The 26,216-nt window shown below is 39.2% G+C and overlaps 1 protein-coding gene across 5 annotated transcripts in view; it reads right to left on the minus strand.

Annotated features, from left to right (window-relative positions):
• Positions 1 to 14,681, minus strand: part of HS3ST5 (heparan sulfate-glucosamine 3-sulfotransferase 5) — a 257,392-nt gene extending 242,711 nt beyond the window's left edge. For 3 of the 5 annotated variants that reach the window (XM_036024598.1, XM_028509961.2, XM_036024595.1), the window contains exon 1: positions 13,846 to 14,681. The gene's annotated coding sequence lies outside the window, so the exon portion shown is untranslated. Of the gene's footprint in view, positions 1 to 12,900; positions 13,237 to 13,845 lie in introns of those variants that run through there. The other 2 variants (XM_036024597.1, XM_036024596.1) reach the window with 1 other exon arrangement.
• Between the last annotated feature and the right edge of the window lie 11,535 nt (positions 14,682 to 26,216).

The following is a 26,216-nucleotide window of genomic DNA, read 5'->3' on the forward strand; positions in this document are numbered from 1 at the left end:
TCATATTACATTTTTTTGAGAAAACTCCATCCTGCTTTCCAAAGTGGCTGCACCAATCTACATTCCTACCAACAGTTTGCTTTTCTCCACATCCTCACCAATATTTGCTGTTCATTGATTCATTGATGATTGCCATTCTGACAGGTGTGAGGTGATATCTCATTGTGGTTTTAATTTGCATTTCTCTGTAATTAGTGATGTTGAGTATCTTATGTCTTTTGGCCACCTGTATGCTCTGTTTAGAGAAGTTTCTATTCAGGTACCTTTCCAATTTTTTAATTGGATTGCTTGTTTTTTTGTTGTTGAGTTTTGTAAGTTCTTTGCAATTCTGGGTATTAACCTGTTATTAGATGTATCACTGGCAAATAGGTTCTCCCATTCAATAAGTTGTCTTTTAAATTTGTTGATGGTTTCTTGGCTGTGCAAAAACTTTTTAGATTGATGTAGTCCCATATGTTTATTTTTTTGTTTGTTTCCCTTGCCTGAGGAGACATATCAGAAAAATATTTCTATGAGAAATGTCTGAAATTTTACTGCCTATGTTTTCTTCTAGGATTTTTGTAGTTTTGAGTCTAACATTTAAGTCTTTAATCCATTTATAGTTTATTACTGTGTAATGTGTAAGAAGGTGGTCTAGTTTCATTTTTTTGCATCTGTGCAATTTTCCCAACACCATTTATTGAATAGACTATCTTTAGCCTATTGTGTGTTTTTGCCTCCTTTGTTAAATGTTAATCGACTATAAAGGTATGGGTTTATTTCTGGGCTTTCTATTCTGTTCTATTGATCTATATGACTGTTTTTATGCCAGCACCATGCTGTTTTGATTATTATGGCCTTGTAGTATAGTTTGATATCAAATAGCACTATTTGTCCAACTTTGTTCTTCTTCCTCAAGATCACTGTGGCTATTTGGGGACTTTTATGGTCCCATATATATTTTCTCAATATTTGTTCTAGTTCTGTGAAATAAGCCATTGGTATCTTGTTAGGAATTTCATTGAATCTATAGATTGCTTTAAGTAATATGGACATTTTAATGATGTTAATTCTTCCTAAGCATGAACATTGTATATGCTTCCACTTATTTGTATTATCTTTAATTAATTTCTTCAGTGTCTTATAATTTTCTGAGTACATGTCTTTTACATCCTTGGTTAAACTCATTTCTAGGTATTTAATTCTTTTTGAAGCAATTGTGAATGGGATTGTTTTCTTAATTTCCCTTTCTAAGAGTTCATTATTGACATATAAAAATGTTACTGATTTCTGGATGTATATTTTCTATCCTGCTACTTTATCAAATTCACTTATCAGTTTTAGTAGTGTTTTCGTGAAATCCTCAGTGTTCTTTGTATACAGTATCTCATCACCTGCAAATAATGGCAGTCCTACTTCTTCTGTTCCAATCTGGATGCCTTTTATTTCTTCTTCTTGTCTGAGTGCTGTCTAGGACTTTCAGTACTTGAACAAGAATGCTGAAAGCAGACAGCACTGTCTTGTTAACGGAAATGGTTTTGGTTTTTTCCCATTGAGAATAATGTTGGCTGTGTGTCTGTCATTTATGACTTTTATTACATTGAGTTATAATCCCTCTATTCCCACTTTGCTGATAATTTTTATTATAAATGGGTGCTAGATTTTATCAAATGCTTTTTCTGCATCTATTGATACAATCATGTGGTTTTATTCTTTATTTTGTATATGTGGTACATCACATATATTGATTTGTGGAAAATGTACCAAACCTGCATCCCCAGAATAAATCTCACTTGATCATGGTGTGTAACTTTTAATTACTGGATCTGGTTGACTAACACTTTGTTAAGGATTTTAGTATCTATATTCATCAGGTGTATTGGACTATGATCATCTCTCATTGTAGTGTCTTTATCTGGTTTTGGAATTGGGATACTACTGGCCTCATAAAATAAGCTTGGGAGTCTTCCCTCCTCTTGAAATTTTTGGAATAGTTTGAGAAGAATAGGTGTTAATTCTCCTTTGAATGTTTGGTAAAATTCACCTGTGAAGCCATCCAATCCAGGACTATTTTTGGTGGGAATTTTTTTTTTAATTACTGGTTCAACTTCACTAGTTGTAGTCTGTCTATTCAGATTCTATGATTCTTCCTGATGCAGTTTTGGAAGATGGTATGTTTTCAGGAATTTATCCCTTGTTCCAGTTTATCCAGTTTATTGGCACATACTTGTTTGTAATATTGTCTTACAATCCTTCATATTTCTTTGGTGTCAGTTGTTAATACTCTTTCATATTCAATTTTACTTATTTGGGGTGAAATGCTCTGAAGATATTGATTAAATCCATTCAATTTAGTGTGTCACTTAGGGCTACCATCTTTGTTGATTTTCTGTCTGTCCATTGATATCAGTGGGGTGCTAAAATTTTCTAGTATGACCATATTACTGTCAATCTCTGCCTCTATGTCCATCAAGATTTGTTTTACATATTAGGTGCTCCTATGTTGGGTACATAAGTGTTTACAAGAGTAATATCCTCTCACTGGATTGATCCCTTTATTGTTATGTAGTGTCCTTCTTTGTTTCTTACTATAAACTTTGTTTTAAAGTCTCTTTTATCAGATATAGGTATTGTTACCCAAGCTTTTTAAAATTCCATTTGCATGCAATATCTTTCTCCACACTTTTACTTTTAGTCTGTATCTTTCATTCTGAGGTGGATCTCTTGTAGACAGCATACATATAGGTCTTGTTTTCTTATCCATTTAGCTACCTTATATCTTTCAATTGGAGCTTTTAAGCTATTCACATTTAAAGTGATCATTGATAGGTATATATTTATTGCCATTTTATTCTTTTGATTATGTTCCTCTGTTTTTTCTTCTTCTTAAAGTAGGTCCTTTTAACATTTCTTGTAATACCGGTTTTGTGGTAACAAATTCCTTTAGCTTTTATCTTGGAAACTATTTCTCCTTCAATTTCAATGATAGTTTCCTGGGCAAAGTGTTGTAGGTCCTTACTTTTTGTTATTAACAGTCTTATGGGAGCTCCCTTGTAGGGAACTGCCTACAGGATCTCTTTGGGTCTATCTTATTTGGGACCCTTTGTGCTTCCTGGACTTGTCTTGTCTTTCTTTTCTTGGCCTTTTCTTTTGCCAGGTTAGGGATGCTTTTGGTCATTATTTCTTCAAATAGGTTCTCAATCCCTTGCTTTCTTTCTCCAACTTCTGGTGCTCCTCTGATGTAGATTTGGTAACGGTTCATGTTTCCCCAAAGATTCCATAAACTCTCTTCATTTTTTAAAATCATTTTTCCATTTTAGCTTCTCTGACTGGCAATTTTTTTCTACTTTGTCTTCCAAGTTGCTGATTCGATCTTCTGCTTCATCCAATCTGTTTAATCCTTCCCATGTATTCTTCATATCAGGTTTGTATTCTTCATTTCTGACTGGTCCTTTTTTATGGTTTCTATATCCTTTTTCATGCTGTTGAATTACTTTGAACTCTATTCATTTAGCTCTTTTTTGTGTGTGTGGAGATTTCTTGTGTTCTTTCATTTAGTGTCTTTTTTTTTATAAATTTACCCATTAGGACAACAATAGTTTTTTTTTTTTTTAAGATTTTTAATTTATTTATTTTTAGAGAGGAAAGGGAGGGAGAAAGAGTGAGAGAAACATCAATGTGCGGTTGCTGGGGGTCACGGCCTGCAACCCAGGCATGTACCCTGACTAGGAATTGAACCTGTGACACTTTGGTTCGCAGCCCGCACTCAATCCACTGAGCTACGCCAGCCAGGTAGTGTCTGTTTCTTTATCTTCCCATTTTGGCTCCCTCTTTGTGTTTGTCTCTATGTATTAGGTAGATCTGCTATGACTCCCAGTCTTCATGGGGTGGACTTATAGAGTAGGTGTCCTTTGGAGTCCAGTAGTGCAATCTCCTTGATCACCTGAGTGGGGTATCCAGTAATATCTTTGTGTGTGTCATGTGAGCCCTCCTGCTGTAATTTAGTTTTGATTACTACTGCCCCACTTGTGCATGAGATCAACCCTCAGCTGGCTGACTGTGAGGTTCAAATCTGACCATGACATGCAAGCTGCTATGTAGTTGCTGACTACACAAAGCAGAATTCACCTCAGTGGTGTTTGGCGCCTGCCAAGATCTCCCTTTGGATATGCTGCTTCTGAAGCTTAGTGGATTATTTTCTGATGTTCTCTGAAGTTGGCCATTGGGTGTGTTGGTTCTGTGTCTCTTGGGAGGGATTTTGGTGCAGCCCAATATAAGACACTACATGTGACTGGCCCTTGGCAACCTGTTTGGAGCTACAAGCAATATACAGCTTGTGGCTGCCTCTACTGCACCTAGGTATGCACAGTAAGGACCAAGCTGCACACTAACACTGGCTTTTACCAGCACTACCCCTGGGGACAGTTTGAGTTATGTCTCCACCTGTGTCTGCCTGTTGGCTGCCTATTAGGTTCAGTCACTGAAAGAGCCTCTGGCTGTACTCCTCAGCAGGGTGCAAGCTCTATATGGTGGGGCAAGAGGGAGTCCAGAAGATGGGGATATTGCTTTCCTCTAGGCAGATGCCCTGTGGAGCAGGGTGCTCATCCAAGAAAGATGGCATTGTGGTATGGAGCAAGAGCTCAGCACAGGGATTCTGGCAGCTGTCCCTTCAACTCTCTTCCCCAAACCACAAACCTCTATTCACAGGACTCTAGTCTGCTATCCCTTCCCTCCACTGGAGGGAATAGGATCAGTGGCTGCAAACAACATTTTGTCCATTGGCCCTTTAAGAGGGTGCCTGTTTCTCTAACAGATTCTTGTTTCTCCCTGGTGGATAGAAACCCTGCTACTTTTTATAGTCAGGTGTTATATGGGCACCTTTTCCCAGCTCTGGTGCTCTGGGTTGGGGAGCCAAACTTGGGGTTTAGACTTCACACTTCTCAGGGGACCCCCCACCCCCTGCAACTGAGATATCTCTATGGAACCCCAGTTGTTGCCTGTGGGAACAGGACCAGCCCTTTTGTGTCTCTGCCCTTCCTACCAGTCTCAATGTGTCTTCTTCTGTAAATCCTCGGTTATAAGAGTTCTCCAACTAGTCTTCAGTTGGTTATTCAGGCTGATTGTTCTATAATGTAGCTGCATTTCCAGTTTGGTTCTGGGAGGTGAGTGTAGCTTCCACCTACTCTGCTGTCTTCTTGTATCTCTTTGTTTGTTTGTTTGTTTTTAAATTTCAGAAATAATACCACAATAAAAGAAGTTGACTAAAATATAGTTCAAATATTATATCAAATGTGTCAATGTTTTTAGGAATAATGTATTATATTTTATATGTTGTACTTTAAGGTAATATATTTTTTATTTTTGGAGGTAATGTCTTATTTTTTGTGTATATGGTCACTCACCAGGCAATGGCAACACATCAAAAAATGTTGGATATTAGCTATATTATTCAACAGGCCACTTCTATTTCTTTTGAACTACATAAGATTCTTAACATGATTATCACATGCTGTTAGCTATTATGGAGGTTATTGAGTTTTCCTATGTGGCAATGGTGAGTATATATTCATCCTTATTTCAAATCTTAAAAGATAAAGCAGATTTCTATATCACTATGGGTGATATAAACCAATCATTCATAACTGGTTAAATCTGTCTCTTGCTTCCTAGAGGAGAAATCAACTAAAGCAATATGATTATTAGATATGTTTAATTTTGAATAGAAGACTCAAAATGAGCTCATGGACTTTTATGGAACTTTCTGAAGCTTTCTTAGTCTTTCAGGTAGAAAATAAAAATTAAAATTATCTAGTTCTTTATAGACTATGATTAGAGAAATGGAGATTTGAATCTATTCTTAAAAATTAATAGCCTTTCTAGATGGATACTTACTAACTGACACTTAGAAAACTGGAGAAGCGGGAAAATGGGGAAGAGTTGGGAGCAAGTTCTCCCTGATCTCTGGCAGAACTAAATCTTCTCCCTCATGATGGGTCCTCACCCTATCTTTTCTGCACCATCTAGTACACTGAATACTATCTGTTGCTTTACCAGGTGGGTTTGCTCTTGGGCTTGCAAGTTTCTTCAGAGCAAGGGCAAAGTCATTTATATCCTCTGCACCCAACACACTTCCTGATACCCAGTAGTTGCTCAATAAATGTTTACTGAAATAAATAAGTCAGTGAGAAAGAGAAAGGCAGCAAAAGGTAAGGCAGAAGGGAGAATAAGATGATTATTTATTTCTCCAATAAAAATGTATTTAGCACTTCATATATTCCAGATCCTATGCTAGGCAATGCAGATGTTGATAGTAGTGTAGGTCAGGGTGGGTGGGCTGCAAAGGAGAAGGGTAAGAAAAGAAAGAGAACTGGTGAGGAAGTTAAGAAGTTAGACAAACAGATAACACTGTAGGCAGAGAAGCCAGCATATGCAAAGGCATGGAAGTGTGAAATAGAACGTTCTGTTCCTTGCTTGGCATCACCCAATTGCATGGACTTTGTGTTGGAGTGATAGGAGATGAGTCCCAGTCTGGGTCATTGGAACAGTAAGGGCATTGAAGACTGAGCTAGTTTGAACTTTTTCTTAAAGGCAAAGAATGTTGCAGGTTATTAAGCAGGGGAATTACATGATTAGGTTAGCATTTGGAAAAAATTTTCTGAAGTGTTGAAGAAATTGGAGACCTGAAGCCAATAAGGAGGCTAGTGTGATCCAGTTGAGTTTGGACAGCCTGAACTACAGCAATAGCATTGGGGTTGGTGGGATGGTAGGTGTTAAGGAGACAGGATTTTCATGTCTTGGTGACAGACTAGAGGAGGAGAAGGAGAAACACAAGATGATCCCAAAGTACTTGTGTTCCTACTATGATCCTTATAACTGTCCTTGGTTTCTCAATATTCTTGGGTATCTGAACAGATGATGTTGTCAATACAGAAGAGAAAAGAACAGAGTGTATTAGAGAAGAGGTAACATTAGAAAAGTAATGTTGTATAAAATTCTCAAGATCTTGATCCTATGTTGGTAGGTACAGAGTTGAGAATTCCTTATTAAAAGGATGCTAGTATTTATGGAATACAGAAACTCTAAAACTTATGCTGCTATGGTAACAATTAACTACCTAGTCATACATTTCAGAGTGGACAGGGTATGAGAATAAAATAAATATCTGATGAAGATAAATAGCTAATTAAGAAAAAATAATTCCATCTCTAAAAATCAGGCAAGAATAATTATAGCAAATATTTATTATTTTATTATGTGACAGGTATTGCTTTCAGGACAATGGGAATAATATCCTTGACTTTAAAGAGTCAGTTATCAGGATTAAGTGATCACTGCACATCTAGCCAAACTTTAGGAACAGAGGAATAAAATAAATATGAAATAAAAATACTGGAACAAAAACAAGTACTCCTACTAGCTATCAGCCTATCTGCTGGCCCATTGTCTCCTCATGTGCCACCATATTTGCCCTATTTTCTTCCTCCATCTCTCTCCATATGTCCCCCCTGTTGAGTTTTAATGACCAGAGTTAGAAAATAGATTTATACTTTAAACCATGAACTCTATATGGCATAAACATATAAAAAAGAAAAAATTTCTACATATCCTAATGTAGAATGCTTCAATTCATGTTAGACATAAGGATAAATATAAATGTTTCAATGCTATTTAGTAAAACTTTTGCTCTTCCCCATTAATTATATGTGTATAAGAGGATATAACTTCCAAAGAATTGTGTGAACATGCTCCACCGGGCCCTGCAACAAAAAATTGGGAAGTAGCTGTCTCAAATGTCTCTGCTCAATTGCCATGCTTGACACTGGCCTTTAGACCCAGTAACACTTACATCAAGCTTAAGTCTGAAACAGATATTTCTTCTCTTCATGTCTTTCCCTTAACAGTAACAGAATCCACAGAATATATGCTTTACAATGGAGTACAACCAATTCTCACAGATAGATAGATCTTATGTATGTTGAGGCACATTAAGAATTATTGTGCCCTGGTGTGTCTCAGTGGACTGGACCACTGTAAGGTCATGGGTTCAATTCCCAGTCAGGGTGCATGCCTGGGTTTCTGGGGAATGTATCTCTCTCTTCCTCTCCCCCATTCCCTCTCTCCAAAAGTAGATTTTAAAAAAGAATTATTGTGATTTGTTTTGTGACTTGAGTTAGTTAGCTATGGCAAAGAGCACTACAGTAACATTCTAATATGTTCTGAAATTGTCCCCCAAACTATACTCAAATAGTAGATTGTTAATATTTATGACAGCACAGTTGTGCCACCTCACTAACAGTACAAAGATTCTGTTCTTTAATATTCATTACATGTTATGTGCCATTTAAAAATAAAACATACAATTATAGGCAGTTTTCCTTTTGTTTACTTCTAAACTTGAACATTTTAATCAGTTTATTATTTCACCCTCCTTGCACCATCCTCCTCTTTCTATCTCCCGTCCCTCAGACTCATGAAGATTATTATTCCACAGGGTTTCATAGATAGTAATGTCCTAGGATCCTCATGAAAAAAGAAAAATTCTATTTAATATTAAATCATAACCTTAAAACTATACAATTATAAAGACGTATAAAGTTTCTTTACTTCTAGACTAGCAACTTCTAGAATACTTCCCTCCAGTGCATGCTGTAAACATTAATTGGATGCCTACAGTATGCCACACAGGTCAAAGAAGAATTAGTCTCATTTTACACCTTTACATAAAACTCTGATTCCTTTGGCACATACCACAGAGTAACATGTAACATTGACCTCTGTGCAAGAAGTTCATATTATAAAGATATTATGGGAAGCATAAAACATTCAGTATCAGATCCTTTGAGCTATTAAAACTACTCAAATAAAACTTAAAGTTACCTAATTTAAAAGTAGCTGAACCTAAGAAAAGTATTGAGTCCATTAGAAACTACATTAAGTTATAGCACTGTCCTAGTATCTCTTTAGTTCAGGTTATGTCAGCAGTTCATGACAAGTACCTTCCTTATGAATTCCTTAAGAATTCACTCTAACTTAAAACTGTGACAAACCTCAGCTGCTGGAAGGTATTTGATTTACAACTTAACTTGCTCCACACTTGGACCCTTATTTAAGTAAGTTTAAAATATGTCTGTTCAAACTCTGGCTGATGTGGGTCAGTGGATTGAGTGCCAGCCTGCGAACCAAAGAATTGCTGGTTCAATTCCCAGCCAGGGCACATTCCTGGGTTGTGGGCCAGGTCCCCTGTAGGGGGTGCCTAACAGGCTACTGTACATTGCTCTCCTCTTTCTCCCTCTTTTCCCCCTTCTCTAAAAATAAATAACTAAAATGTTAAAAATATTTAAAAATAAAAAAATATATATATCTGTTCAATATCAGTGGCATAGCATAGTACACTGCTTGGGCTCACATGCCAGTTCTGTCATTTATTAGCTGTGGAGCATGAGGCACTGATTTAGGCTCCCTGAGCCTCAGTTTCCTAGTGTAAATGGGGATAATAATAACTACTTATTTGCTCTCTGTGAAATGGGGTCAAGCAGGGTGGCTATCAGAATTAAGTGAGTTAATATTAGTGTAAGTCTTTAGACAGCATCAGGCACACACTAAAGGTTATCAAAAGTGTTTCTTAAATAAGTTCTTCAAAAAAGTTTAGTCTCAATTCTTTAAAAACTTTTTTTATTAAATTTATTGGGATGACACTGATTAATAGGCTCACATTGGCTTCAAATGCACACTTCTACGGTACGAGATCTGTATATTGCACTGTTGTCCACCACCCATAGTCAAACCCTCTTCTGCCACCACCTCCCCCGCCACCCTACACCCTTCCCTCTGGAAACCACCACGCTGTTTGTGTCCAAGTTTCAGATTTATATCCCACATGCGAGTGAAATCACAAACTAGCTGAGTATTTATAAGTACTATTTTCAAGATGATGCTGACTTTGCAAACCATATATGCTACAAAGGGGACTCTCTTCCTATTGTTCAAAGTTACTAGACAAACACACATATATATTATATAAATATATATCTTCCATATGCATGAGCATACATGTATACATATAAAAAGACCTGCCTTCCACGCACAATCTAGGTAAAGTGGCTTAAAGTCAAACCAACTAGTCAACTATTTCTTAGTACTGACATGGCTTTCTTTCATAAAGATTTTCAAGAAGATGGAAACTAATCTATTTTACCAAATGTTAATTAAGTAAAACATGATAATGGAATTTGCATATGAGATTTAGAGATTTTTTTATCCTGACTAAATATTATGCGGATCTTCAGATATCTTTTGCTTCTACTTTTGATAAGTGTTAGCTGCTCTGAAATGTTTTTGACTTAGATCAGTGATTTTATATGTAATTATGCATATTTTGCTTTAATTGTACTTCTGCTGTAAAGGTTAGTTTAACATTGTGACTCAGAAACAAACACTGATTCTAGAGTGAGCAAAATGTTTCAACAATTAAATAGGATTATAGGAACAAAGTGTTACACTTTTGCTGGTTTTTTAAAATTTATATTACAGCCTAAGTGCCCATTAGTAAATGAATGGGTCAAAAAAAACTATAGTACATAAAAAATTTATATTAAATTCACAAAAATTAAAATGTAAAGACTTTTCTAAATAGTGACAATTTAAGTCATAATGAAATTTTAACTAGTTATTTTGGTTTTGAGTTCTCCCTTCCTCTTGGGAAAGAAAAGACAGGACTTAAATGAAAATAAATTTGTGGTTTGAATAATTATTCCCTTAACTTGATTTATTCCCATTTCAAACTTTTACCTTTTCCTACAGCAAAACAAACTATAATTCCATTACCAAACAGTCATTCTTCATGTAACTGCAATAACCTCAGAATATGAAAGTATTTGAAAAAAGTATTTAAAAAAATCTGAAAACATATACATATAAAGACCAATAAAATACGTTAATATTCACATAATTTTGATCGCACAAACCTACTATTATTTATGCTCACACTTTATTCTCAGAGTTTTCTGTATCATTTTTAGTAAGCATTCCCTCTTCTGCCAGCTCTCTTAATAGCAAGCTTCCCTGAGAGTTATTTCATTCATGAATAAAAGTCTCTAAAATAAAAGACCATCCTGCCAAACATGTCAAAAGAGTCAAAGAAAATTCTCCTGAACTAAAATGTCCCTAAGACATTTCTCTTTTTCTAGAAAGTCCTAAATAACCATTTTTGTTAACTTGCTAATTTACATAGTATAATTGCATTGTTAAGAGACGTTACTGTTTCCAAGGTTGTAAAGAGATGAGAAAAGAAAGGAGCAAAATATTTGTTGTGTTCCATGAATGTGAGTTTGCTTTTTTAAATGCAACAGGAACATTTGCATTTACTCATAAATGAATACTACTGGCATATGCAGATCTGGCACTGTTCCATAGAAATCATGGACAGAAAGCTAGAGCAATGCACAGATAGTTACAGTTCTCCAAAGTATTCAGACCACGAGCAAGAAGATTAAGGTCAATGTCAATTCTGTGAAGTTAAGTCATATCTAAATGACGCGGTGGGTTAAGAACAATGGTGGAATTCATGGGGAAAGTAAAGTTGGCTGGTAAACATCTTGTACGATTTTTGAATCAAGGACGCTTTGTTGGCCACCTACTTTGGGCCAAGATGCTGCTTCACTAAGCAAGCCACTGCTTCACAGTCCCTTTTACAGTGTAGGAGTGAGCATCCTGCTGCTTCCGAAGATCCTTTCTTGTTTAAAAGAACACTCAGCACAGCTTTGCATATCGTGTGTGCTCATGTACTCAATAAATGCTTTTTGAATGAGTGAAAATTCAGTGAGTAAGAAGGTTATTCATTCAAAAACATCTGTGAATGCCTGTGAAATGGTAAGGACAATGTTGCGGGCATAATCAGCACACTGTAAGCAGCATCTTCCCACAAAGATGTCAAAGGAAGCAACTTCCAATATCAAAATCCAAGCTTGAGGTCTGGCTTAACCTAGAAACCATGATCTTAGTACTTCTGTGAAACCCCACAATTTGCCAGATAATCTGCTTTAGGCATCTATGTGAGTACAATTTTACATTATTAATGATGTGCCTATATATTTTATTAATTTAGAAAAGGTTATTTTAAAATGGTGGAGAGTAATTTGGAAGGGACCAGAACAGTTTTCATTTCTTCCCTGTTAAAACTCTCTGCACTGGAGGCAGTTAAATTTAAGCAAGTTTTCGTCCCATCATTATGTTTCATGTAATATGTTTGTGCGTCCCCAACAACTCACTGGTGACTGACTTCACATTCCAAAAGTGAAGAAGCCTACCCTGCTGCTCATTTGGTCACTTTAAGTAAGGACCTTTTGTACACAAACACAGGGGGGAAGGTAGGTAGTATTGTTTCCATTTCTCCTTCTAAGAGTTTCTCTAGGAGAAACCACTAAGGTCACTTAAAATCTGCCACATCCAACATAACTGATACCAATACAAACATTTAAAAAATAGTTTTGATATCCAAATTTGCAAACACTTTATCTTCTTTTCAACTTTTTTTCTTGGAAGAGAGGGTGAATATATTTGAAGTGAATTTTAATATGAAAACATTTGTCTAAAGCCCCACAATAGTCAAAACTGCTGAGCAAAATCTTTCAGAGGCACCAGCTGTATATCACTTCTAGCAAATCAGTTTAGAAAGGAGCACCTTTACAGAAAGGTCTCCCACCCACTCTCATTCCCTCACCAATCAGACCGTGCATGCATTTTATCAGACTAAGTTTTCATAAATCAGAGAAGAGTTACAGTGCAATTAAATGTGTCCACGAAGTAATATGATATAAAGCACTTTGCAAATATTAAACCTCTCCTTAAGGGATCGATATTTTCCCTGAAGAAGCTGGTATTGGAGGAAGGGAGGGCGGGAAATTGGGAGGGAGACCCACCTACCGGGCCAGGTCTGGGGAGACCAGGGATCTGAACAGCAGCTCCCTTGGGTGGGTGCCCTGAAGCACTCCAAGGAGGAAAAGTCAGAGAGCGGAGCCCAACAAGGTGAAGTGACTGGAGTTCGTCGGAGGTTTGCGCGCTGCGCACCTGGAACCGCCAGGTAGAGGAAGCCACAGAAGGCTGGGCGCCCCTTTCTTGCTTCCCTAAACCAAGGCTGTCATCCAAGTCCCAGAAGCTGGAGTCTCAGAGCTGCATTCAGTAGCCAAAGTGACCTCCTGCACCTCTTAGTAATAATATGACCACCCCCGATGGCATCCAACTCGTGTGTGTGTGTGTGTGTGTGTGTGTGTGTGTGGTGGGACTGATTGAATGAACTGGAGCTACTAGGGGGCGGGACTGGGTCTGCAAGGGGTGGGGGCGGCTGGGGTGGAGAACGCACCCCTTGTTCAAGTTCACTAAGCCTTTGCCGGCCCTCTGACTGCCCTCTGCTCTGGCCTCGCAGGCCCCTGCTTCACCCCAAGGCGTCTCGCACTGCAAACGACAGCCCCACCGCCACTCCGGGAAGTGGCCCAGCGAGCCCCCAAACTCTGCCAAGCGCGTTAAACGCATGTTGCCTCTCTGCCTCAAAGATAGCCCAGAGCACTGCCCCCACTTAGGGGCGAGACTCAGACTGACTGACTGACACCGAAGACTCTAAATTTACCCAAGGAATCAACCCGCAGTTTTCCATCTCGCACTAGTTTAACCCTGAGACCCAGAGAATGTCTCAAAAGTCTTCCCCAGGCAGTGCCCAGCAGTACTGCGCCTCACAAAAGTGATCTGGCTGGCATCGCGTGGATGTCACCCCTGGTGGATTTCTCCCCGGATCATTTCCCCCCAAATCTAAGAGGTTTCAGCGCTGTTCTCGAGCCCCTCCCCGACGCTAGGCGGGCAGAGCGCCCTGCTCACCCTCGTCCGCGGCGGCAGAGGCACAGGCGGGAGCCCAGAGCCCGGGGGCCCGCAGCGGGTCGCACCAGGCCACTGGGCGGCTCCGGCAGTCCCAGCGGCAGTTGGTCCGGTAGTTTCGGATGCCCAGGTTTGGGCGCGGCGGAGAGAGTCTGCGTGAAGCCGAGCGAGCAAACGGGGCTGTGCGTGCGCGCGTGATAGTAAAAGGCGGGCGGGCCGACACGCAGGAGGCACGGCTGCTGCGGCTGCGAGGTCCCGGGTAGGGAACTGCCGGAGGAGGAAGCGGGCGAGAAGTGCGTAGTGTAGTTTAGGGAGCGTTTCCTGCACTTCCCGGGGAGACTGGAGCCAGGTGCGGCAGGGCGCGCTCCCGCGGCGCGGACACGGTACGGGCGGCCGCTGGAGCCCGAGTCCGCGCACTGCCGGGGCCCGCAGCCACTCTGCGGGAGGAAGGGCGCATCCTCCTCGCACCGCGCGGGCACCAGCGCAACCCCGGACTCAGGGCGCTGAGGGCAGAGCCTCCGGCGTCCTCTGTGACAGCTCCTTGGGAAGCCTGCTCCTTTCCGATCCGCCCCAAAGAGCAACAGTCAGTGTAGCTCGGTTCTTCCCTTCTTGGGTCTTGGAGCCACCGGTGCCAAGCTGTGCAGGCTCCCAGCTTCCAGCGGCTGGCGCTGTCACGGCCACCGCCCAGCCCCTGGCGCTCCCCAGCCGGCAGCTGCCTCCCAGAGACGTGCCCAGCTGTGTGAGCGTGTGTCTGTCTAAACGAATCTCTTCCCCTCCATCACTCGGGCGCGCGGGAGGGACCCGGTCCCCGGCGACCAGCTGCAGAGTGGCTGCCAGTCCACACCCTCTGGGCTCTCTCCCCACCCACCCCGCCCCTACTCCTCCTCGCTCTCTCCCTCCTCTCGCTGCTCCTTCTCCAGCTGCTGCTCCCCAGCTCCCAAAGGCAGTGGAGAAACCGCAGCGAAAAGGGCGGGGAAGGGTGGGGAAAGAAGCGCAGGTGTCTTCAGCGGAGAGATGGGCACACCTACCAGAGCAGCTTGATGCAGGAGGTGGGCAGGGGTTTAGGCTGAGAAAGGGAAGGAGAGGATTTACCCAGTGGCGGAGGTCCTGCTTTGTCCCACCCAGAACCGCGGGCCAGCTGCGAGGTAGGGAGTGGGGTGGGCGTGCAGGACTCCCCGGCGGACTGAGGTCTTTGCTTGGAGAACCTGCTGAAGTGACCAGAGTGGCAGAACCCGGGGACCTAGAAGTCAGAGGCACTCAGTCACTGAGTTTCTGAGATCGGTCTCTTTGGGGTGAGAGGGGCCTAGACCTGGAGCCTGGGGACACACAGGTGTCCAGGGAGGTCGTGTGTGGCTCCAGTTTACCAGGCTGGAGAGCGGAATCTGTGAGGGGTCGGGCGGTGGCAGCGGTGGTTGTCAGACTGCTGTGTGCATCCAGAGTCACAGGGGGCGATCACCGCCTAGCTGGGAAGCAGAGATCAGGGTTCAGCGTTTTCCAGTTCCAAATCCCAAACCCGCCTTCCCAATTCAGTCAATGTCCCTCCTATGTCCAGCAAAAGCAGTGGGCAAGGGGAGTCTATGAGCTAGTTAGTTACTGTGCTTTTGACCTGATTGAAAGGATCCCACCTGATCTCACTGATGTGTTGCTTCTCTCCCAACACTAGTCCCCTCCTTTATATCTGCTCCCCACCCAACCAAAGATTCCGTGAAAACTGTTATCTTTCTCATTAATAAAGTTTTTTCCTTTAGAGTTTCCTAAAAATAAACCTTTTTTTTTTTTTTTTTTTTTTTTTTGCTGCCAAGGTATTAGGTCTTTTGCTAATTTCACAGTAAAATGCAGTACACAGAAAAGTCCTTTAGGTGGGGGATTGCAGCCTATTTGCTATGACTGCTTGTCTGCTTTCAAATGACAGTCTTAGAATGCAAAAGTTAAGTCAACCCTGTGGTCGGTGGAGGGAATTGGTCCATTTAACTAGAGGTCTGTTAGAATGATCCCTGGAAACAACACTAGAAAGAATTGTGGTGCTTTCTCCAGTATTCATTCCTTTTTATTATGGTAATTTCACTACGTTAATTTAGGCAGCCCCAAAATGAAAGGTCGGATGCAATTGGCAATACACAATATTTCTAAATTCTCATTTAACAGCCCACCCACCCCCTTCTCCAGGCCCACTCTTACCATAACATCCAAAGGTCATGACTCAGATTTCAAATGGCACTTTTTAAATTTTAGGATACAGTCTGAAGGACAAAGCTGTTGAGTTCTAGAAAGAGATAAATGGAAGTAAACTTATTTACCAACTACTCGAACAAAATCATAAGCTGAGCAGCAGCAATGAAATGTATATTGTTTAATACATTGAGCTGGAGGAAAGATGGCTGTTTGCCAGATATGTGATCCATTAACCTCTTTAGCTCATTGTTGGCAACAATAGCATACAATCACATTCTTACGTTTGAAAGACGAGGGATTATTTTTTTCCATTTCAAAATCACAATGCCACATTATAGTCTAAAAGAGACATCAAACAATAAAAGTAATAAGAAAGGAAGAAACATACAATTTGCTTTTTTCTGAACAAATGTTGCTGTTCTGTTTTTCTTGAGGGGAAAAATGCTGATAAGCAATAAAGTCCACAAAGCCATGACAACAGATTTTGAAGAATGCCTCACTCCATCTCTCAGTCCTTTTCATTAGCAAACTTTGAAATGTTTATTTATATTATCTTTTTATTGGTATAGTTTTCTTCCTTTGGGTCAGGAAGATTACTGAGAAGGACAATGAGAGTGAGAGGAATCGAATTTCTCCTGATTCCATCTTGCTTTAGGTTTTCTATCTGGCCATGGAGGAACGTTCAGTGGCCTGAGCTTTCTCAGCAATCCTAACTGCTTAGAGGATCTTAGGTCTGTAGCTGATGGACTAGGAGATTGTCAGGATGATTTCGCCCAGCTTGTGCAAGATGACACCTGGGGTTGAGACTAGGTACAGACCAAGAAACTGAAGCAAAGCTCTGGAAAGGGTTTCTGCTTTGCCTGTGCTTAGAGGATGAGGTCAGGATATATGTCCTTTTGTGGTGTGTTCTTCTGCACCCACAGATGACCTGGCCTCCTTCTAGGTGAAGTGCAAAGGTGAGTGAACAAAGACTAACATCATTAGTGGAAACATTTTGGTATTGTGCTAAATTAAACAAATAAAACTAAACACCCTTACACACATCCAAAGAGTGGCACATCCAAAAAATCTTTTTAAAATGCAGTTTTGAAAACAGTCACAGATTCATCCGTTTGGTTTACTCACCAAAGCCGAGTACAGTGCACAGTAATGAGAACATTTGGTTAATTAGAGTGTTCATTTGGTAAAAAATTTTCCCCAAGTATCATCACACTCTTGTCTCATAAAGACGTGTAACTGGTAAATATTGTTCAGCTTCTAGTTTGAAACGGAGGCTGTCCTCTCACTTCAGCATGGAAGTGTTTGTCATTATTAGGGTGTACTGGAGGTAGCTAGCTTATTTTCCAAAATCTTTTTTTGTTTGTTTTTGCCTTTAACCAGTCAATCACTGACATCTAGACTAAGTTAGGTTAGCAAATATTCATCAATAGGACCCATCTGTGTGCCAACCACTAGAAACAAAAAGATAGGGCAAACTCAGTCATCCTTAGGGTTATCAGGTATAGGCCTCAATGGAAGTCTTCCTTACATGGAAATGAGCCCATGAGCCCACGTCTCCGTGCTCCATCACTATATTTAAGTATCACTTGTATGAAAGAGGCTTAAAAGTATAAGGCCCTACTTGATTGTAAGGGAAGCACTTCTTATAGAGAAGGGGGTCCACAGATCAGATGTCCCAAACTATGAGAATGGTAAAAAGGATGTAACCTCTCTCTAGGTCTAGATCAGTGCTGGCCAATAGAAGTGTAATGTAAGGTACAGGTATAAGCCACATTTGCACTTTGAAAAATGCTATAATTCATCAAAAAGTAAAAATAAACAGGATTAATTTTAATAATATATTTAATAATATTTAACCTGATCTATCTAAAATATTATAAGAGAAATATAAAAAGTGTTAATGAAATGTTTTCCTTTTTTGTATTTTGATGGGCAGGATGACGCTCATGCCTTAATTCCTGAAACCTGTGAATGTGTTCCATTACATGGCAAAAGGGACTTTGCAGATGTTGAAATTAAGGTTAAAACTAGAGAGATTATCCTGGATTATCAGAGTGGGCCCAATCTAACCACATGAGTCCTTAAGAGCAGAGTATTTACTCAGCCTATCAGCAGAGGAGATATGACAGAAAGAGAAGTCAGAGAAATTCAAGGCATGAGAAAGATTCAACATGCTGTGTGGCTGGTTTAAAGATGGCAGGGCCAATATGACCAGGAATGCAGGTAGCCTTCTGGAGCCGAGAGAAGCTCCTGGGTAACAGCCAGGAAGGAAACAGGACCTGCCCTACGGCCATAGGAACTGAATTGGGCCCACAACCTGAATGCTCCAAGGCCTCCAGTGATGAATACAGCCCTACTGACACCTTGATTTTGGCCATATGAGACTCCAAGCAGGGGGCTCAGCTGAACCACACTTCTGGACCACAGAACACTGAGATGATGAATGGGCCACTAAATTTATAATAATTTTTTATAGCAGGAATGGAAAACACATACATGTATCAAGTGTTGAAACTTGGGTGTGTATTTGACTCTTACACTGCATCTCAATTTGGACTGGGCACATTTCAGTATTCAATAGCCATATGTGGTGAATGGCCACAGTATTGGACAGTGTAAATCTAGACCAAGAGGAGTAAAGATGTTCAAGAAGTGCTAGGTTTGTAGGCTAAATAGAATGTTGCCATGTGGAGAGAGAAGAGGATCAAAGAAGGGAGGATCTTGGCAAGATCTCTCCTGAGTCCCCTTTCTTGCCTCATGTGAATGGGGTGGTCTTGCTCATACAGAAAACAGTCTAAATTTTTAAGTCACATTGTGAGTGTTTTGGACTCTAGTAAATTTGCTTTTATTGCATTGATACTATCAATAATGGCTTTTTGAATATTTTGATCTTTGTCTAAGGTTTGGAGCAATCAAGAGAAGAATTGTTGCTTTCACTTGAATTTATGCTTAAGACTGAGCATTGGTCATTTAGTTCCCATATTATAGTGTGGGGGACAGTGGGCAATGGTAACAATGAAAGGTCTCCAGAAGGATTCTGTGGATTTATTTAGCATTCCTAGGAAGGCTGTTTTTCCCTATCAATGTTAAAAAACACTTTAAGCTGAGTAAATTTGAAGATCGAATTAACTTCATTAAGTGATTTATGAATTAGAGAACGTCCTATATGGCAACTAGAAAAACACTCTGAGGGGTTGTACAAAATGTAAGGTTTTTGTAGAAGAGAAGGGTAGGTTAAGGAGGCTATCAACAAAAGAAAAGAAAGAATCATTTTTAGACCAGAATACCTTCTTTTGGGAGGAAGGGAATGGCAGAGGTTTTTGCTCTTAGTGCCTCTTCTTTGAAGAGGACCCACACAGTAGATGACCTTATGGTGTTGACCAGAAAATCCCAGGCTAATGATTAGGATTTTATTTCTGGGAGAGGTTAAAACAGCAATCAGGTCAGGCATTAAGTCTAGGTTTGGTACCATGGACTTTAGCACAAATGATGCCATTTTGGGCCTGTGGTTTTCTCTTTAATACAGAGAAATTGGTTTTCAGTATTAATCTGCTGAGGTCTACATTTCATTTTTGTTAAGAAGGGCTGCATGTTTTACAATTTTAATTGCATTTCATACTTAGTTTTCTAAAATCATCTTCTACCATCGTCCCTAATAGATGAGAATGTAAGCTCTTACCTTAAGAATGTAAGGATGAAATCTAGAGTAGAAACTAACCACTGTAACCTGGGACCATTTTAATAAGATTTCACCAAACAACTGTAGACCTGGACTGAGTTTAAAGAAAGAAATGGAACCTAGACCATTAGAGAAGTAGGTGGGGGGCTCTCCAAGCTTTCCAAGGAGCAGTGACAGTAACAGTGCAAAAATAGGAAAGTGAATGGTGGTTTTATGGGTTGATGAAAAGGTCTTTTCACTTCAACAAAAAGCTTTTGTAAGGCAAGCTGTAGCTCGTGTTAGAGATGGAAAAGTTAATAAGCTCTATATCTGCGTTCTCTGTATAGTGGCCACTAGCCACATGTGGCTATGAAATACTTCAAATGTGGCTAGTCTGACTGGAAATGTGCTGTAGGTATAAAATACACATTGGATTTCAAAGATATAGTGCAAAAAAAGTCCCTTGTAAAATATTTCATTAAAATTTTTATATTAATTATTGAAATGATAATTTGGATATATTGGGTCATATAAAGTATATTATTACAATTATTTTTTACCTGCTTAATGCTTTTAAAAAATATGGTTGCTAGAAGATTTTAGATTCACATATATGGCTTTAAAAGGATTCTGAATCCAATTCTCAATGTGTGTGGGTGCATTTCCCTACACCTATAAGCAATTAATTCCTCAGACATCAGCTGGGTATCCTATAATTCAACTTGATTCTGAAACTGTCTATGCAAAGATAACATCAGATTCCACAGGATCAGTCCCACAAGACTGTGTCCCCCTTCAGATGCCAATCTCAAGCCCAGCTTGTTAACTGTGCTTCTGACCATCTGGGTGTAAACCAGAGGTTTTCACAACCCCCTTCTTGTGTTTGATTAATTAATTTGATTAATTATGTCTCACAGAAACTCATTTATTCATTAGATTATTAATTGCAAAGGATATTTTTTCTTGTCATTCCTAACAGTAACATATATATGTACACATACATGCACACATATATTATTTTTCAAGTACAGTTGACATTCAGTACCATATTAGTTTCAGGTGTACAACATCATGGTTATACATTTATATAACTTACAAAGTGATCTCAATAAGTCTAGTACCCACCTGACTCCATACATAGTCATTTCAATATTATTGACTCTATTCCCAATGCTGTGATTTACATCCCTGTGAATATTCTGAAACTGCCAGTTTGCACTTCTGAACACCTTCACCTTTTCACCCAGCCCTTAAACTCCCATGTGGAAATCTATCAGTTTGTTCTTTGTATCTATTTTTGTTTTGTTTGTGTGTTTATTTATTTATTGTTAAGATTCTACATATAAGTGGAATCATATATATTTGATTTTATTTGTCTTTCTCTGACTTATTTAACTGAACATAATACCCTCTACGTCCATCCATGTTGTCATAGATGGTTAGATTTCATTCTTTCTATGGCTGAATAATATTCCATTGTGTATGTGTACCACATCTTTTTTATCCAGTTGTCTACTGATGGAAACTCAGGTTGCTTTCATATCTTGACTATTGTAAAAAATACTGCAATGAACATAGAGATGCATATGTTTTTTCAAGTTAATGTTTTGAGATTTCTTTGGACAAATACCCAGAAGTAGAACTACTGAGTCATAGAGTTCTCCTTCTAATTTTCTTGAGGAATCGTCATATTGTTTTCCATAGTAGCTGCATCATTTTGCAATCCCATCAATAATGCATGAAGGTTCTCTTTTTTCAAAATCTGCCAACACTTGTTTGTTGACTTATTGATGATAGCCATTCTGACAGGTATGAGGGGATATCTCATTGAGGTTTTAATTTGCACAGTTGATGATTAGTAATGCTGAGCATCTTCTCATACCCCTATTAAAGCATAAGAATTAATAGCCAGATGAAGAGCTGCATAGTGCAAGGTTCTGAACAAAGGAGCTTCTGTTTCTGTGAAGTTTGAGGCCTAGCATGGTGGTGCCTGGAAGTGTTCTGGTTCATCAACCTGAAAGCTCTCTGAACCCCTTCCCTTTGGGTTTTTATGGAAGTTTCATTACAAAGGCATGATTGATTAAATCTTTGGCTATTGGTGACTGATTTGAGCTCCAGCCCTTCTCTCTTTCCTGGGAAGTGGGAGATGGGACTGAAGATTTTGTATCTTCTACTCAGGGTTTGTTCCCATGGCAACCAACCCCCAGCCTTAGGTGCTGTCCAAATGTGACTCATTAACATAAACTCAGTTGTGGTGGAAAGGAGCTTGTTATGAATAATAAGATACCCATTTCACTTATATGGCTCAAAAGGTATTTCAGGAACAGAAGACAAGACACCAAATATTATAGCAAAAGACACTCTCATTGCTCTTAACACTCAGAAAATTCCAAGGATTTGGGGAGATGTAATCCACAAAATGTGGATGAAATCAAATATATACGAGAAATATATTTTGGGTTTCTGAATGAACAAATATATATTTCTTATAAGTCACAATATCAAAGGCTTGTATTATATTTCTATTGGCCATTACTGCTCTAGAGCAAGTACTTCTCATACTTTATATATGAATCAACTGGGAATCTTGTTGAAATGCACATTTAGGAACTCCCAGGTGAATTGCTGCTTACGGTCCTTGGAGCGCACTTCGAATATCAAAGTGATTTACCACCTTGCTTGTAACATAGAGCCATTTAGAAACTTACAAAACTCACAATATCAATTTGCTGCACCCCAAATCAATTAAATAAGAATCTCTGAAGTTGTGACCTGAGTGTTTGTTATAGCTCTCTGGGTAATTTTATAATACTGTAAATCTGAAACTTGAGTAGAAGTAAACTAATTTAAAGTTTAATTTTTATAGAAAATTGAGAAATTTATATATCAGGTACAATTAATTTATCACCAGTGAATATTCACTTATTCATTGGGTCATTACTCTATGAAAGATGCGATAACATGTCTTATCTTCTAGTTGTAGAACTAAAGTACCTACTTACCATATTTTGCTGTGTATAATGTGCACCCATGTTTTTCTGCACCCATAATGTGCACCTATAATGTGCACCCAGGATTGTTACACCCATGGTATATAATCATTATACCCACGTATAATGTGCATCTTTATTTTCCCCCAAAAAATTTGGGCCAAAAAGTGTGCATTATACACAGCAAAAAATGGTAAATAACTGCAAACCAACATAGGATAGGTTCAGCATAACTGATATAGCTATTAAGGGTTAAAGGACTCGAGAAAAGAAAGAATTAATCCTGGGTGAGATGATAATTAAATCTTGCTAGTGTTGATTTTTTAAAAAGGGAAAGGGTTAGGCTATAATAAAAAATAAAAAGTATTTATTGAGCAAAGGAGGAATTTTAATTCAGGCACAGATTCAGTTAGCAACTTAAATTGTGCTCCAAAGGTTGGGGGCGGTAGGAGACAAAGGGAGGGTTTTAAAGGGCAAAACCATTTGGGCCGTTCTCATTTTGGTTCTTCATGTAAATGAAGGATGTTAGCTCAGTTGGTTCGGATTGGTGCAGCCCATTATGTAAATGGAAGATGTTGTGTTTTGAAGTGAATTTGTTCCTTCAAGGTAAAGAATGCACATGGTCTGGTCACTGTGATGAGAAGGAAGTAAAGTCTGTGTATGCTTATGTAGCAATCATAGACCTAGGATGTCTGTTGTTTGACCTTCATCTGAGTTTGGCAACAGGTCAGCAACTTAATAGTTCCATGAACTGAGACATAAGACATGCATAGGCCTGACATCCTCTTGGCCTCATTACTCCATGTTAAGTGACTCTCTTAGCAATGCTCATTTCATTTTATATTCTCCACTATCACTAGAAAAGCTGATACAGGGGTTGTCAAACTTTAGGGCATATCAGAAACATCTGGGGTGACTAGGACAAGGCCACTCTTGTCGTGGAACACTGCTAATAGCACTCCTGCTACACTATGGGTGAATGGTAACCATCCCCACTTCTCTGCTCTGACAACTCAAGACTCAAAGTCCCCATGGGGAAGCTGATTAGCTGAGAGCCCAGGCCACATAACTCAAGTCTAGGCTATCAGGAGCCATTGGCAAAGCACAGCATCTCACCAATACTGCACACACAGAAAGAAACTTTTCTGTAAATAGGAAAGAGGCTGCAATGCTATTCAGACTGCCCAAAAGTCTCCTCTCACCCTTGCCCAAACCAAACCGAAACAAACACTCCCCCCTACAAAAATAAAATAAATAAAATGTCTCATGTTACTCCCAAAACTGATATACACATCAGGGAGACTTGATTTTGGACAAAAAGGCAAATTTTAATATTAGACTAATATTTAAGTTTGAGATTATGATGTTTAACTCAAATTGAGATGCCCATTTAGTTAATTTGGGGAATGTTGCTTGGGTGTTGTCTCCTTAGAGGTAAAATTAGAGAACAGATATGAGCATCAGGAGGCTGAATGTAGAAGGAGGAACTATGGACAGAGAATCTTATCCTCATATTCCTGGGATTAAAGCAACAGTACAAAATGGAGGGTACATTAGGGACTAACAGGTATTAGCCCCCAAACCAGTTCAGATTTGAAAAGTTAAATAGGAATTTCTGTTATGGTACTTCTCAGAGCTTTTGATATGCTAATTATATTATGACATTCTAATTAGGCTGCACTTCCAAATATTTTTTTGATTATGGGACTTTCTTGAAGATCTGTATATTAAGGACATTTGGGGGAAACAATGGGCTAGAATTTTCTGGAACTAGAAAAAGACAAAAAGAGAGAGAACTATCCAGGAGAAAAAACAACAGCCCTAGACAGGCTATTCAGACAATTCAGACTCTCATCACTCCACTGTAGTAACAGATGGGTTTAATAATGTGGGCTTTAATGGTACTGAACTCTGTTTTACCCTCAAGTTCCCCAAATGCACAGTGCTGGTATACGAAATCACAACATAAGTATTTGTTAAGTGAATAAATAATCAATAATGAGAAAAGTCCTTTGGTTTGTCAATATGAAGGTCTCAGGTAGTCCTCAAAAGCACAGTTTCAGAATAATGTTGAGGTGATTGAGGAGATACCCATCTGGCAAGGATTTCTCAAGTAACTCCTCAAGGATTTCTTGTGGATACTGAATTGTCTCCTCGTTATCTAGTTCTCTATTTATTTCTCTCTTTTTCTTGGTAATATAACAAGGGTGACCATATAATTTATCATCCAAACTAGGACACTTGAGAGAGAGAAAGGGGGAACTATTAATAATTATGCTAGGAAAATACAGAAAAAATAGACTTTCTAGAAAACTGGGACAAATAGCCATTCTAAATATAACTACTGATTTTTATACTTGACTCTTTGGAATAAAGACTTCATTGTCCAGACTCTGTTGGATTTATGGCTGACATTGTGACTAAAATGGTACTAGATTACAGTAACCAGTTCCCTCCCCTACAAATTTTACAGGGGTGCCCATACCTTGATCAATGTGGGTTCTTGCTTATCATGGAAGATAGTAGAAGACAGTTTTTGGAAGGCTACACATGGAATATATCTTTTAATGGGTTTTTTCTCCTTCCTGCTGGCTGAAATGTGCTTAATCCAGTTAGAGCTTTAGCAGCTGTCTTGGAACATGAGGCAGCATGCTTAGCATGACGGAGCATTAAGAGAAAAGGAGGCTGAGTCTCTGTTGAGTCTGGAGGCAACCTTATCGGCATTGTCTACCTTTTGCCTATTGTGTGAGGAAACTATGGACACTTTTCTTGAGTAATCCTGTGTTATTTCAGCCAGCAGGAAGGAGAAAAGAACCCATTAAAAGATACATGCCATGTGCAGCCTTCCAAAAACCATCTACTACCTTCCATGGGTTTTCTTGAGGTTCAACCTAAACGCAGTAGTTAAGTCCTTATACTGATGCTGCCTAGAAACAGTATAATGTGAGCCACAAATGCAAGCTGTATATGTAATTTAAACTTTTCTAGTAGTCTTTCTACTAGAAATATTAAAAAGAAACAGATAATATTAACTTTAATGTTATATATTATTTAAATCAATGTATCCCAAATACTAACTTTTCAATATATAGCTAATGTGAGAAAATATTAATATGATGTTTTATGAAAATTCCCATGTGCATTTTTGAGTTATAAACACATTACAAGTACTCAATAGCTACACATGCCTAGTGGCTACCATACTGGACAACAAAATTTTATACTATGAAAAACCTCCTCTCACCCATGTATTTTTTCTCTCTCCCTCTGTTCTTGCTTCTCTTCAGTAGGTAAACATAGATGAAACTGTATCTTGCATGACAACAGCAACAATAAAACAACCACAATGAAACCCTGTCTCATTTTGCTTCCCAGAAGCTATTTCTCTATTTTCTTTTCTTCACAACTCTATTTAATTGACTTTGCAATATCAGGTAACTCTAGTCTTGGAATAATGACAGGATGATGTCCTTCAGGGTACCACTTGATATTTTTGGCCTCTGGCTGATGATAAACCATCAACAATTAAATCTTTGGAATGATCCTCTAGCAGT

Source organism: Phyllostomus discolor, chromosome 4, assembly GCF_004126475.2.
Source record: "Phyllostomus discolor isolate MPI-MPIP mPhyDis1 chromosome 4, mPhyDis1.pri.v3, whole genome shotgun sequence".
Lineage (NCBI taxonomy): Eukaryota > Metazoa > Chordata > Mammalia > Chiroptera > Phyllostomidae > Phyllostomus > Phyllostomus discolor.